This window comes from Microcaecilia unicolor, chromosome 3 (genome assembly GCF_901765095.1).
Source record: "Microcaecilia unicolor chromosome 3, aMicUni1.1, whole genome shotgun sequence".
Taxonomy (NCBI): domain Eukaryota; kingdom Metazoa; phylum Chordata; class Amphibia; order Gymnophiona; family Siphonopidae; genus Microcaecilia; species Microcaecilia unicolor.
Genome location: NC_044033.1, coordinates 181,867,364 through 181,882,339, shown reverse-complemented (window position 1 = coordinate 181,882,339; position 14,976 = coordinate 181,867,364). Strand labels below are relative to the sequence as shown.

The 14,976-nt window shown below is 43.9% G+C and overlaps 1 pseudogene; it reads left to right on the top strand.

The window, feature by feature from the left end:
• The first annotated feature begins 11,339 nt into the window (after positions 1–11,339).
• On the top strand, positions 11,340–13,298 carry LOC115464304 (annotated as a pseudogene).
• The last annotated feature ends 1,678 nt before the right edge of the window (positions 13,299–14,976 follow it).

Sequence of the window (14,976 nt, the reverse complement as noted above, 5' to 3'; positions counted from 1 at the left end):
TACCTCCGTCAGTTGTTGTTGCAGTACGTTTCCTGGTCGACTTGAGCTAAATCTCTCCTCCGTTGATATTCCGTTCAGCTCAGCTTTCTCCTGATCTTCAATCGCCCCCGGCGTCCCTACTGCTACCTCTTCTTCCGGAGTTCGACTCGGAGACGCCGCCACCAAAGGAGAAAGCTCGCGAAACACAGGAGGAGGAGGAGGAGGTGTTTGAGCGTCCAGGCTCAATGAAACTTCCAGCTCAAGTGTCTCTCGCATGCCTTCAACTGCTGCGGGAGGCAACAGCGAGCCGCCCGTCGGCGTACTAGCGGCCTGGGCCCGCTGTAGGAACGATTCAATCGTGCCGCTTCGAATCGGGGTTCCAAGTCGCTGAGGGCCGATAGCCGCGGCTTTCCCCCTTCTTTTCGGCATTATGAGGTAATGTTATGCTTAACTGTACTCTTCAGGATATTTTTAAGGGATGTATGATATGAACATCATTTGCTTTGTTCTCATTGGTTATGAAAAGTGCAGAATGAGTAAAATTAAATGTATTTCCTGACATTCCTATGTGTTGTATCTTTACTAGACTTGTAAGTCTGTAAGTTCCTCAACAGCGGGGATGGTCAATTAAGAGTCTACAGTGCTGCATGTGCTACCTGATCTGAAAATTAGCTAATTTGGATAATCTGGATAATTTGGGTCTGTGCCAGAGCCGGTGATGGGAGGCGGGACTGGTGGTTGGGAGGCGGGAAATACTGCTGGGCAGACTTGTACTGTCTGTGCCCTGAAAAAGGCAGGTACAAATCAAGGTAAGGTATAAATACACATATGAGTTTATCTTGTTGGGCAGACTGGATGGACCATGCAGGTCTTTTTCTGCCGTCATCTAATATGTTACTATGTAATCTGCATTAGGATGTCTATCCAGATGAGTTTAAGGCCCCTTTCCTCCTCCAGTAGGCTCCGAATAGTGAGGGAAACCCTGCACAGCACAGCCCTCAGTCTTCCTGGTAACCAGGCTCTTTCTCCACATCAGAGCCGGTGGTGGGAGGCGGGGCTGGTGGTTGGGAGGTGGGGCTAGTGCTGGGCAGACTTCTATGGTCTGTGCCCTGAAAATGGCAGATACAAATCAAGGTAAGGTATACACAAAAAGTAGCACATATGAGTTTATCTTGTTGGGATGACTGGATGGACCGTGCAGGTCTTTTTCTGCCGTCATCTACTATTTTACTATGTTATCATTGTTTTGACACCTCACTTGACAAATAAACTGTCTTTTTATGAGCATAAGTGCAGTCATTCCCTTTGATAATGTCTTTAATCTGGCTGGCATGAGGTTTTGGATGATGCTGTCCCAGTGCAGCGCTGAAGGAGAATTGCTCACTGCTGGGGCCCAGACTCCCCTCACTACCCAGAAGGTCCATCGATAACCACAGTGATCATAAAGTGCTTCCTCACTGGTCCTGTGCGAACATGCTGGGCACATCCCCCCCCCCCCCCCCTTACTTCCCAATGCACACTGAGCATTGGAAAATTCTTTGTCGGCAGTGGGAGGGTAGTGTTTTCCAGCACCATTTTGTACAGCACTGGATTTTTGAGCATCGTGCCCTGAGAGAACACATTTGGATATACCCAGAGTAACTGAAGGGCCAATGCAGAAAGCTACCCCAGGCCTAACTACAGGGTTACTGAGGGTTGTATGCTTGTGTTAATGGCAGAGCAATGCAGAGCGGTTGAGTGCATGGAAGATGTGGATGCACATTGCATTAAAATGTATAGTAATTAAGCCATTAAATATTCTGCAGCAATGCACAAAAGGAAATACTGGCTCTTGGTATGCAAATAACGCATTGCCACCTTGTTTCCTCCTCTCCCCTTACTGTTAAGCAACTCTCTCGCTCCTTCACCACCACCCTGGTCCTTTATCTGGTGGAGCAATTGTATTACAATGTTTGCAAAGATTGTTTTCCTTTGTTTTTGTTTTTTTTCACTTACTGTCATTCAGGCTGTTTACTTACTGACGTACTTTACCATTTAATATATATGTTGTTTTGATCTGTTTTATATAGACTCCTGACGCGGGCCTGACCGGCCAAAACACAGCTGTGTCGAGTCCTTTTCTCCCCAATTCTGCATCATTTTTTATGGTTAATAAATATTTTTAAGTGTTTATAACCAAAGTGTTGTCTTCATTTTTATTCATTTTTTATATACATTTTTTATTTGTATTATTTTTTAGTCATCTTCGCTGTTTTGTCCATTACAATTTAAGAACATGGTTAACAAGGCAAGGCCAGTGGTAATGGGTTGCCAATAAACATCACCACACAAGGAACGTCATAAATAATTGTTTTTAATTATCATACTAATAATTAAAAGCCAAACAAATATCAATTTTATACATTCCTTTTCCAGGATTTTAACATTCTGACATTGAATACCACTAAAACAGTTTTCAGATAAGTACAACTCTATTTCAGTTAAACACTGACACCCTTAGTAGTCAATTAGCTTTAATAGTTCAGTTCTCTGTTTATAGGGATAGCGTTGGCCATCTTTGAAGATCTTCAGATCTTAGGTTTTCTTCTTAACTCTTCTTCCTCTTTTCCTTCTGAGGCAGCTTGGGCAGAGAAATCATATTAATTTTAAATTTGGTTCAGTCCTATAAAGTGGAAGAATGCCATCCGGGTTTAATTACTCAGAAGTCTAGCTTTTGCTAGACTAGAGGTTAGAAAGGTCAGAGAGAAATGAAACTTTCTTTGTCCCTTTTTGAGTGATGGATTGTTAAGGCTAGTTCATATTTACCACATCTGGATGCCATTCAATCTCGAGGGGATCAGCAAGCAAGGCATACTGGACAGTTTCGCAGGCAGTTTAACGCTGTTTAGAAGGAGATAGTGTAGGTTTAAATAATTCTAGATGATTTAGATTTTGTCTTACAAGGAATTCTGATTTCTGCTTATTTTAAAATATGTTTTATTCTGTTTAATTAATAAGTTCTATTTCTATGTAGAATATCTTTTTAATTCAGTGTCTGACTTTCAAGTGAGCTTTGTCTGCAGTTTAAGAGGTCATCATCTGGTTTGAATTATCCACAGTCCTAGCTAGGTGAAAGAGGTCAGGACAAGTCAACTCTCTTCTCCTTGATGAATAGCTAAATGTAGGACTGGCCTCCTGAAAGTAATAACAAACCATGTCTGTGTGCCATTAAGTAAGATTGGCCCCTCAATGAACCCAGTTTAAGCTATGACTGGGATTATGTGAATAATAATAAAATGCAGGAGATAGGTGCCACATTGTCTAGTTTGAGAGGCCCCAGGTCATAGGTCAGTTTAGGAAATATCTCAAACCTATGTAACTGATATTTTTAAGTAATGTGTAGAGATAATTAGTTCAAGACAGGGTAATCAATCTATTCTTTACCATCTGGTGAGAAAGGGGGGCTAGAGAGGTTTAGGACCCTATATAAATGGGAACAGAAGCAGCTTACGTTAGAAGAGAAGGAGCTGAGACGAGAGAGACAAGACGACAGAGAGCTCAGAAGAAGAGACACAGAAGGACAGGACACAGAGAGAGCTAGAGCTGATGTCCTACTTTGTTTGCTGGCAAATAAAGAAGATTTCTCTCTCATTCTGGTGTGTGGTGTTTGACTCCTGAAGTACCACAGATTCTGCTAACAATAGTGGTAATTCCTGCAACACTTCCTAATCTGACTTTTAAGAAAAGCCTGTCAACCTTATGTGTGTACCTTTTAATGTATCCAGCTTCAGCACATCTTTATTTTTATTTTTGTCTATAATTTCATAACAAAAAAAAAAAAAAAACAGAAAATTGTGATCCCCTAAACTAATTATCCCATTCCTCAGTATTTCTCACTCTGTACTCTCTCTCAGTGTAAATATCACACAGCTCACACAAATCCCAGAGGAGCGGCTTAGTGGTTAGAGCACCAGTCTTGCAACCCAGAGGTGGCCGGTTCAAATCCCACTGCTGTTCCATGTGATCTTGGGCAAGTCACTTAACCCTCCATTACCTCAGGTACAAACTTAGATTGTGAGCCCTCCTGGGACAGAAAAATATCCAGAGTACCTGAACGTAACTCACCTTGAGCTACTACTGAAAAAGGTGTGAGCACAATCTAAATACTATCCTTATTAATAGTATAAATCCTTTCTGCAGCACTTAGACTCTCTCAGGCAACCAAATTCCCAATCTAAACTACACTTCTTCACCTTTTCTCTCACCAACAGTTTCCTCAGTTTCACACACTACTCTAAAATTCCTTAAACTAAGCATTTTTTGTTTTGTTTTGTTTACTGACTCAGACACCTTCTACCTCACGTACGTCTCCTTTACAGGTTCCTTGCCAACTGCCTCTCCAGAAACAACAGTATCACCAGCATTGGAATGTTTCCCCTGTATCCAAGGAGCCACAAAGCATGTGAGCCACATCACTCTCTCCGTTGTACAGCTCTTTTCTTAAGCAGCCTTCTTCTCTAATGACCCAGGGCTGAACACATCCAGCCTGGCAGCCCCGAAGGTAAAAAATAACATTTCACCCTTTAGATTACATTTAAGCATCTCACCCTAGATTGCTGGTAGACAGCCAGCCAACAGAACCTTCCGTCTGCCAATCCCACGTCCTCTGCTTTTACTTTCTGTTTCTGAAGGAAACATGGCTGGATCCCACCTCCTCTGTTTCTACTTTCTGTTTCTGAAGGAGCATGACTGGATCCCACCTCCTCTGTTTCTACTTTCTGTTTCTGAAGGAGGCATGACTGGTAGAGGGAAGATCCTGTGTGCTGGCCGGTGATGCTGCTACTGGCGATCTAGGGTGACATACTTAAAGGACCAGGGGAGAGGTGAGGGAGAGAGAGTTGCTGAACCGCTTCACTCCTGACTCCAGCAACCCCATTGGGACCATCAGGGATACAGGTAACCCCCACCTACCTAGACCTCAGGGGCTTTTGGGGGGGGGGGGGCTTTGATTCTCACCGGCTGGAGGGAGGTGGTAGTTAGAAAAGGGGTCTTATTCTGGAGGCCAGGAGGAGGATCAGGGCTTCTTTAACGTTCAAATGTAGTTATCTGGGTCCTGGCTAATATTCAGCTGGGGCCTGCATAACTGTCTTATGTGGGCCCTGGCTGAATATTGGCCAGGAGCCGCATAGGCTCCAGTAGCCATGTAGCAGCAAGGCCCCTGCCTATATAATCACTAACAGAGCTGGTAACAACCTGAGCACCAGATATGTCAAGCCATGTATCAATACAGCATGAACTGTGTCCTGATTTTACCAAGGTCCTTGCTTCAGGAAGAAGGAATTACCTATGAACTGCTTGCCTAATGCAATCATCTAACAAAACATTCTTGCTCAGTGGCATGTACCCCAGGTCAGGCTAACCCTGCCACTTTGTTGCCTGGGCATGCCACAGAGCCCACATCCCTGGACTGTTCAGTGTCTGAGTGTGGGGACTTTCCTGCATTCCAAGAACTGCCTCTTCAGGGTCATAAGTGTGGTTTCTGAGAACTGAATGTTCAGAACATAGGGAGGAGCTCACTGATCTTCAAGGATAATGCCTCCCCCAGAATGGTATGAAGAAGTGCTGGAAACCAAGGAGTGTAAGCTGGTTTTTCCATCGAGCCTGAATTACCACCATTCAGGTTTCTACCAGCCATCCTCTGTGCAGCACTTCTGGGACCTGCCAGGCAGGGGTGGCCCGACCATTAGGCCACGTGAGGTGGGGGCCTTCAGGTGGTACTCTACAGCAGTGTCATCTCAGGGAGCAGCTTCACGTCACTTTACCTCTTCACAGTAACATTCCAAACCCGGCAGCGATTCCCATACGCTGCCTGCCACTGCCAGCACCCACCTCTTCCCTTTACTGTGCCTCTCTGAAGTAACTTCCTGTTTTGTCAGAGGCTCAGGCAGCCGCAGTAAAGGGAAGAGGCGGGTGCCGGCAGCAGGGCAGTGTATGGGAATTGCTGCCGGGTTTGGAACATCACTGTGATAAGATAAAACGCCCGGGGGGGGGGGGGGGGGGGGGAGGGTGCAGCATGTTAGCTCTGCCTCAGGCAGCATCTTGCCTTGGGCCGGCCCTGCTGCTAGGGATCTTCTGTATCTAGCTGTTCATCAGGTGTCCTGCATCGACATTACCTGCTATCCTTGTCTATATCTAGGTTGTATGCCAGCTCTATTATTGCTAAAGGGTAGTAATAGGAGGCCTAACCCCAGGGTTTAATATGCATTCACTCTGACTGATAAGAACCTTTATCTTTTATTTTCCTGAGTTATCTTGCATTTGCATATAATTATTAGTTACTTATGTTCTCACATTTGGTTGTTTCACTTGCTTGTAAATAAATAGCCTTTATTTTTATAATAATTGGCTTGTTTCCTTGTCAGTTCCCGCAGCAGTAGAACTTGGATTTGTTTAATTTGAGGGGCAGGATTTTAGAAATCCTGATACAGCTACCATTACACAATTTGCCCTTTCCATTATAGTGCATACAAATAGCACTATTTTGTAAGTAGCTCCACCAACGTCCACCAACATAGTAATTAAAAATAATAATTTACTGACAAGCCTGTAGCATTGTACCCTTATAATTGCTTTCTAATTTGAAACACAAGTATAGCTTTCAGTTGTCAGTATTCCACTGTGTAGTTTTTTTTTTTTTTATTCTTTATTTATGCAATTTTCAGTACATTTCCAAAGCGTACTTTGTCAAGTAACATGCCATTAATTCTCAATAAACAATTTTTAGGGGAACAATACCCCAACCATTTTTAAATTAGCCCTGCAGTAGTCCACAAGCTAGGGGGAGACTGACTGTAATACCTTAATAGAGGATAAGGCTTCAAAAGAAAGAAATAAACTATAATAACAAAAAGATGGATATCAAAAGTTATGATTACACATTATTATTCCAACTTTAGATAAACAACTCTGCTAACATTTGGGGAGCCTTGCATCTATAAATGTACGTAACTGAGATGGTTCAAAGAAATGATACATCGTATTGTCTAATCGTATAACACATTTACATGGAAATCTTAATTGAAACTTAATTCCCAGGGATAGAGTCTCTTGTCTCATAGACAGAAATTTTTTCCTTCTTTCTTGTGTCACCCTTGACACATCCGGAAATATCTGGATCCTTTCTCCCATAAAAGATACTGGAGCTTTTTGTTTTAAGAAAAGTCGTAAAACTGCCCTCCTTATCCTGAAGAAAAACGAATGAAACCAACAAAGTTGATCGAAAGTCTACTACAGAAGTGTAGCTAGGTGGGGCGCAGGGGGAGCGGTCGCTCCCCTAAACAGCTGATTTGAAAAAATGGCGCCTATGCGCCTCGTGGCAATATTTTTTTCTGCTTCCTCCCTCCCTGAAGCTGCGCTTTGCAAGGCTGGAAAATCTCCTGTTCTCTCTCTGCCGCCGGCCTTAGTCCCACCCCCTCTAGCGTCAGAGGGAGGACCAGCCTACAGGCCTCTATGGATGTGTAGGCATCATTTACAAAATCAGAATTTTAATACATTTGTATGATTTGTTGTCATCTCCGCTTCACTCTATTTTTTTTTTTTTTTGTGTGTGGGGGGGGGGAGGGGGGATATGGAGTTTGTAATACATAATAGAAGGTGCAGAGTTTTGCTGAGATTATATTCGATCCTGTTGAGAATCCAGATTTCACTCCGGAGTCCCACACAAAAGAATTTGTTGAATGATGCTATCAGTTATAATGTTGGTTTTACCTGATAGCTGAAACTAGCTGGAAGGGGATGATTTCTTTATGCATAGAAGGCCCTGCTGTCTTTCTGGGACGAGGAAGCTACATTACATTGCTAATTTAAAACTGAGTAGGTTGAACTCCGAGTCCTATCCTTTCACCATCCTTACACCATCTGTGTAGGAATGTGTAACGGTGCAGCTTGTTCCAGTTTCCCAATAGTAGGTATATTGGTGCTCCAGAGCCCAGTGTACTTATATAGCACTGTCGTCTGATAGGTGGGTTAGGGCTGTTATGGTGTGGTAAGTATTGTGTTCTAAGGCAGTCCTGGAGTACCCCCTTGTCAGTCAGGTTTTCAGGATAGCCACAATAAATATGCATGACATTGATTTGCATATACTGCCTCCATTACATGCAAATGTTTTTTCATGCAGATTCATTGTGGATAGCCTGAAAACCTGAATGGCAAGGGGGTACTCCAGGACCACCTGTGAAAACACTTCTCTAGGTCCCACTGTAATATTTATAGTACTGCCTTTTCATAGGTGGGTTAGGGCTGTTATGGTGTGGTAAGATTTCAGTATAGGTTTTGGGTGTCTTTTTGCAGGGGTTTGTGTTATTTCACAAAGTGTCTAGCCCTATTTGAAAGTAGACTCTGGGGCAAGGACCATCTTTGTTGGCCCTTGGCACCCAAAATAAAAAATGCTCCAGACTAGTGTTCTTCACATCCTGTAGAGTCACCACACAAACAAAAGACCATCTTGATTTAAATAAGGTGTCTAGCAGTGGAAGGACTGGGTGTGCTATTCCTGAGGTGATGGTCTCGATTTGAATATTTTTATTTGAAGTTAAGATAGGTTGTCTGCTCTGGCCAGTCCAGGGACCTCTTCTGCATCCTGCCTCCTGATGTAACTTACTGTTTCCTTGTAGGCAGGATGCAACAGAGGCAGCCTGTATTAATCATTGCCCGCCACAGCCCTTGAGCAACAACACAAACACTTCTGTCTAGCTGACACCAACCGGCACCTATTTTATAAAAGTCTGCTCCCCCTGAGATCAAAACCTGGCTACACCTCTGGTCTACTATTTCTTGCGAAGTTTAGAGAATAGCAGAAACATCCAAACTTTCAGAGGAAACATTTGCAGGTAATCGATCAGAAGCTCTATTTTCTCGATTGGGCAGATAATAAATCTTTGGCAATGGAGGAAATGTATCTTCAGAGTAATGGAGAATTCATTTTAAAAATCTTTGAAATATTTCTTTAATTGGGGAGTATTTAACAGATGGAAAATTAAAAAATCTCAAGTTTAAAGCTCTTGCCCCATTTTCCAAATTCTCCAATTTTCGTTGTGCTATCTCAGCATTTGAAAGCAATTTAGTCTCCAATTCTTTTACTTGGGTTAAGGACGTCTCAAATTTTTTAATATTAGATTCCTGAAGACTAGTTTGAGACTGAAGAGAGTCTATCCTTACAGTGTTTTGAATTTGTTTTGGTAACAAAAGCAAGGCATACCTTGTGCAATGACTCCATGGCAGTCCACAAAGAGTCTAAAGTTACCGTTGGTGGTTTTTCCAAGGCAAGTAGGGCTGTCTCAGGTATAAGTCGTGTTTCCTCCTCCTGCATCGCGACAAATTTCTTCTCTGAGGCAAGTTCTCCTTCTCCTACTTCTCCGGTGGCAATCAGAGGGTCGGTAGTCTGGGCTGTAACCCCCGGCTGGGGCAGTGTCAAAGACCGAGGAAGATTCTCCTCCACGCGAGTCTCCGCCGTTACTTCCGATGGTTTGTCGCGTTGCTCTCCTGGTTGACTTCCTGCCACCGCCTCCCTCCTAGTTGGACTTCGCGGACTGAGTGAAATTTCACTCTTCAAGCCGGAGCTCCTCTCCGCTCCGGCTAATGGACTGTGTAGTTTATACGTATTCCAGAACATAGTGTCCTTGACTAATAACTCAGAGAATGAAACAGAAAGGTTTCACTTTTAAACTTCTGTGAGCTGTGAGAAAAATACACCATTAACTCTTTGTGACCATATTAGTAAAATAGTTCTTCTGCTTTCTTTTTGGGTTTCATTGTATGCTACAGTTAATCTATTCAAGGGGCATACAGTTGAATCTGTTTGTAGCCCTAATTAATAAGTTGTTTATTTGGTGTTGAATTCATAAGCATCCTAGATAACGGACATACTGTTGCCCCTACCGAGAAACAGCAATCCAGTTTAAGGGCCCATTGCATTAGCTATATTTTCTCCATGTATCAAGCCACTTGAAGGCCTTGCTGTGGCAGGCTCAGAGGAGCCATTCCCCCATGCTGTGGACAGGGTATCCTTAGCTGCCAGTAGTAGTGGCTGACAGTGTCAGACTTGTGAGTTCTTGAACCAAGTAGAGCGCTGCTGAGCCTGGTACTCGGACCAGGTTCCGTTTGGCGGCCAGACAACCCCGGGTTTCACCTGCGCTGACTGCTGTTCCCCAGAGGTCGAGCCCCTAGGTGCAGGTAGCCTGCAGGACGTACGAGAGCAGGGAGCGGGGTGGTAAACGTAACAGCCAGACAGGCAGCAGGCAAGAGAGTGATCCAGGTATAGGCAATGTCAATAGGCAAACAACAGGAAAGAGAGTAATCCAGGCACAAGTAAAGTCAATAGGCAGGCAGCAGGTCAAGAGAGTAATCCAGGTACGGGCGAAGTCAATAGGCAGGCAGCAGGTCAAGAGAGTAATCCAGGTACGGGTGAAGTCAATAGGCAGGCAGCAGGTCAAGAAAGTAATCCAGGTACGGGTGAAGTCAGTAGGCAGACAGCAGGTCAAGAGAGTAATCCAGGTACTGGCGAAGTCAGTAGGCAGACAGCAGGTCAAGAGAGTAATCCAGGTATAGGCAAAGTCAGTAGGCAGGCAGCAAGTCAAGACAGTAATCCAGATACGGGCAAAGTCACAGTAGGCAGGCAGCAGGTCAAGAGAGTAATCCAGGTATGGGCAAAGTCAGTAGGCAGGCAGCAGGTCAAGAGAGTAATCCAGGCACAGGCAAAATCAGCAACGAGGGACAAAGTAGAGAAGAAGCACACTACTGAGTAACACCTACCAAAGTAGAAGCCGAAGCAAGGAGTCCAGGAAGAGCTCAGCTGATAATGCTGGCATCTGACATCAGCAGGGACCAGCAGGGAGAAGGAGCACAGCCATAGGACAAGAGCAGGGGAAGGAGGAACCGGAAGACCAATAGGCGAGAAGCAAGGGAAGCCATGCAGAGAGAGAGCAGACTCAAGTGCGTGGAAGCAAAGCAATCAAGGAGCCTGGAAGTCAGGCAGAGAGAGAGAGAGCAGACACAGGTGCATGGAAGCAAAGCAATCAAGGAGCCTGCAGCCAGAGAAGAACTACACACACATGGCTCAGGGCTGTGCCAGTCAAGTGTGCGTGTTGACAGGACCCTGTGCAGCCCGAGGATGCCGCTTGCATTGAGGTAGGGGACATGACAGACAGGCAGCATATGTGGGTGTGCTGTGTAAGGCCATTATTTCAGAGAACATGTTATCAGTTAGTCACTTCTGTGACTCTCTGTTGGCAGAAGAAAAAAAATATCCCCCTCTGCAGGTATTAACTGAAGCAGCATGTTTATATATGTTAACAGGCGCGCCCGCAGTCCGAAGAGAGGAAAAGGAGGTGGATTGAACTGAAGCAAGCTGTTCAGGAGAGAAAGAAAAAGGGAAACTGTGCGAAAAGAGGTAGAGGAAGACAGTAATTAAGGACAAGGAGTCTTGGACTTTTCATATTTGAACTCAAGTATTATAGGTATGGCAGCAATCCGTAAGAAGCTTGTGATTGTTGGTGGTGGTGCCTACGGGAAGACTTGCTTGCTCATAGTCTTCAGCAAAGATCAGTTCCAAGAGGTCTATGTCACCACAGTTTTTGAGAACTATGTGGCAGACATCGAAGTGGACTCAAAACAGGTAGAACTTGCACTCTGGGACACAGCTGGACAGGAGGACTATGATCGCCTGCGACCGTCTCATACCCTGACACAGATTGTAACAAGAAATGATTTATACTTGGGGATAGCTAGAGCACTCGCTATATTTATAATTTCTAATTCTCCACCAGTTGCCAATTAAAGCAACAAGATTCACAACTGCAATTAATAAAAGGAATTAAGTATATTTATTGGATTACATTAACCTGCATTACCAGGTCTAAGAGCATGTGTAAAAAAAAGAATATATATTTAGCTTCAAAAGGAGTTTATTTTAAAATACAATTGCAGCGATTAATGTTGCAGCGAGGAGTCTTACAGAGAATCTGTGCTTAAAGTAGGTAGCCGTTTTTTAAATCAGAAGTTATAACTTACAGAACAGTCTTTGTTGTAGAACATGCTGTGGTCCAGTGAAGAGCCATGAGGCAGAGGCAGGTCCTCACAGCAGGCAGGTGGGCTGCAGGTCCCCAGAGCAGCAGATTTCCAAGAGCAGGTTCCTAAGAAGAAGCAGATTCCCAAGAAGAATCGAGAGCTGGGCTTTTCCAGGCTTTTATACAGTCTGTTTGCAGGGAAATACAAGTGCATGTCCTGTGTGCATTTGCTTCCTGGTTTGCACTCGACCCTGGGTAGTTGCAAAGCATTGTGGTCTCATGTCCTATGACATCACAAGACTTCCTGTCTGGAATTTGCTGACAAATGGTCTTTTGAAGGCTTCCTGTCTCAATCTCTGTAGCAGATACACATTATACTTTCCTTTTGTCAATAGGTGTGTGGATTCCCACCTTCACAGGTATCTACTGGTTACCTTTGATCCTTTGTTCTGTTGACCAGCCAGGCTTTTGATCAGAGGAAGAAAGTTAAACCTTTGAAGCAGCCTCTTACTTGTTTGTCCTTTTGTTAAGTAGTAGAGGTGTTAATGGCTTTTAGGTGAACGCCTAGCCAAGCTTTTATTAACAGTCCTTCAAGTGGGAGGGGGAGAGGAAGTTTGAAGACTTCTGAAATAGTGCCTTTTGTCCTTTTAAATTTTCCCAAAGGGAGGGGGAAGAGAGACTTGAAATGAAAGCCAGATCAGTTTATGATGATTCTGTCCCAATAAGTCTTTAAAAGCTGTATTTCTATATTGGTGTCTGATTCAGCACAATTAATAATTATGCTACACATTTAATTCTGATGATTAAACTCATATCACGCTACAAGATGTCATCCTCATGTGCTTCTCTATAGACAGTCCAGACAGCTTAGAAAACATCCCAGAGAAGTGGACCCCAGAGGTGAAGCACTTCTGCCCCAATGTGCCCATCATCCTGGTGGGGAACAAGAAGGACCTATGGAATGATGAGCACACACGCAGGGAGTTGGCAAAGATGAAACAGGAGCCAGTGAAGCCAGAGGAAGGACGAGACATGGCCAATCACAACAATGCTTTTGGATACCTGGAGTGCTCAGCAAAGACCAAAGATGGTGTGCGAGAGGTCTTTGAAATGACTACACGGGCTGCCCTCCAAGCTAAGCATGGCCGCAAGAGAAACGCTTGCCAGCTTCTGTGAGGAACCTAGATGGAAGGGGGAAAATTATTATTTTGAGGGGCATTACACTTTTTTCCATCTTTCCTCCCCTCTCCAGCTGCACGCTCTTCTGGTTCTTCCCCTTCCCTCTGCCAGCAATTCAGAAGTTTTGGCAGTAAGAGTAAGCAAGATAGGAGGTGGTAGATGGGGTGGGGGTTGATTTTTGTACGTCTGAATTTAGATTCTGAAGGTTGTCCCCATTTCCTTCCCGCACCTAAAAAAAAAAAACCTGGGGTGACTAAGTGTGGGTACAGGAAAGAATGGGTCTGAGCAGCCTTTGCTGTCTCTTCCTCTCCTCTTTTTAAGTTCCTGAAATCATTGCCTTTTCTGTATCTGGGGCAAAGAGGAAGAAAATAAAATCTGCCCCTCCTGAAGCTGGTTTAACTGAAGACTAGAAAATGCAAAAGGATATGGTTAGCTAGCTCTGAAGAAGTTACCCTATAAACACACTTTTTTATAGCACAATCCATTGGGAAGGTCTGAGAGCCGGTGGCCATATTTGGTGACTCCCCTGAAAGGGTGGTTTGTTTGTTTTTTTCCTCTCTTCTCAAAAAAAAAAATTTTTTTCCCCTTCTAATACAGAAAGGATGGAATGAGCATTTTTGGTCCTTTGCCAGAGTGCGCAGCTAGTTATGGCAGGGCATGCTCAAGTTTGATCAAAGGTCAGAAGGTGTATTTTGTGATTCCTTTATGATTTATCCCCCTGTTTCTCCTAGGCCTGTGCCTACCAGATCCTCACAACTGCATTTGAATTAAAGCATCTGTGGTTTAAATTGGGACTTGATTTCTGACCATTGCATATAGTATATAAACCATCTGTCATCTCATCCCAGCTTATTCAGGTCATGCTAAGGCCAGCGTGGTGTGGAGGGAGCAGTTGTCCCACAATGTGGAGCTAATGAGGAAGAGACTTTCCCTTGATTCCCCCCCTTAAAAAACCCCCCACAGTATTTGTATAACCTGTGCCAGCTGTAACTAAAGAATAGATGGCTGGTGTACTGAACTTGACACCACCCCAGTTTTCCCTTTCTTCCCCTGCCTTTCAAGGACTAATTCTGCCTTTTTCTAGCAAATCTTTAATCATACTGATTTAAGGGGGGGAAAGAATATTTACAATAAAAAAAAAAAAAAAAAAAATTTTTATATATGTTAACAATGAGAGGTTAAGGAGAGTACTTGAAAAGTGAACAGGACGCAGCTGTAGGCTCTCATGCAAGCACAGCTGAAGATGTAGTTCTTGTGTTTTCATCCAGATACAGTCTAAATATCTACAGGATTCTTTCATGCACGCTAGCTCCTGGGTGTACCAGGGATTTATAGCTATTCGTGGGACCTTTTGTTCTTCAATTGGCGCTGTCATCAAGGGAGGCTTGAAATGTCATATTCAAGTTGGCTACCAGCTCCTCTGAGGGGGAGGCTGTGTCCTGGTTGAGTTTCAATCCTATCCCTTCCCACAGTTTTGTTCCATCTATTTTACCTCTGGATAGTAATTTCCCTCTTTGTATCTTTGCTTGTTTGGCCTGAATGATGGGAAGAGTAAATTCTTGGTTTGTGATCTGAACATAAGAGTAGCCATACTGGGTTAGACCAATGGTCCATGTAGCCCAGTATCCTGTTTCTAACAGTGGCCACTCCAGGTCACAAGTACCTGGCAGAAACCCAAATAGTAACAAGATTCCATGCTATTGATCCCAGGGCAAGCAGTGGCTTCCCCATGTCTATCTCAATAGCAGACTATTGACTTTTCCTCCAGGAACTTGTT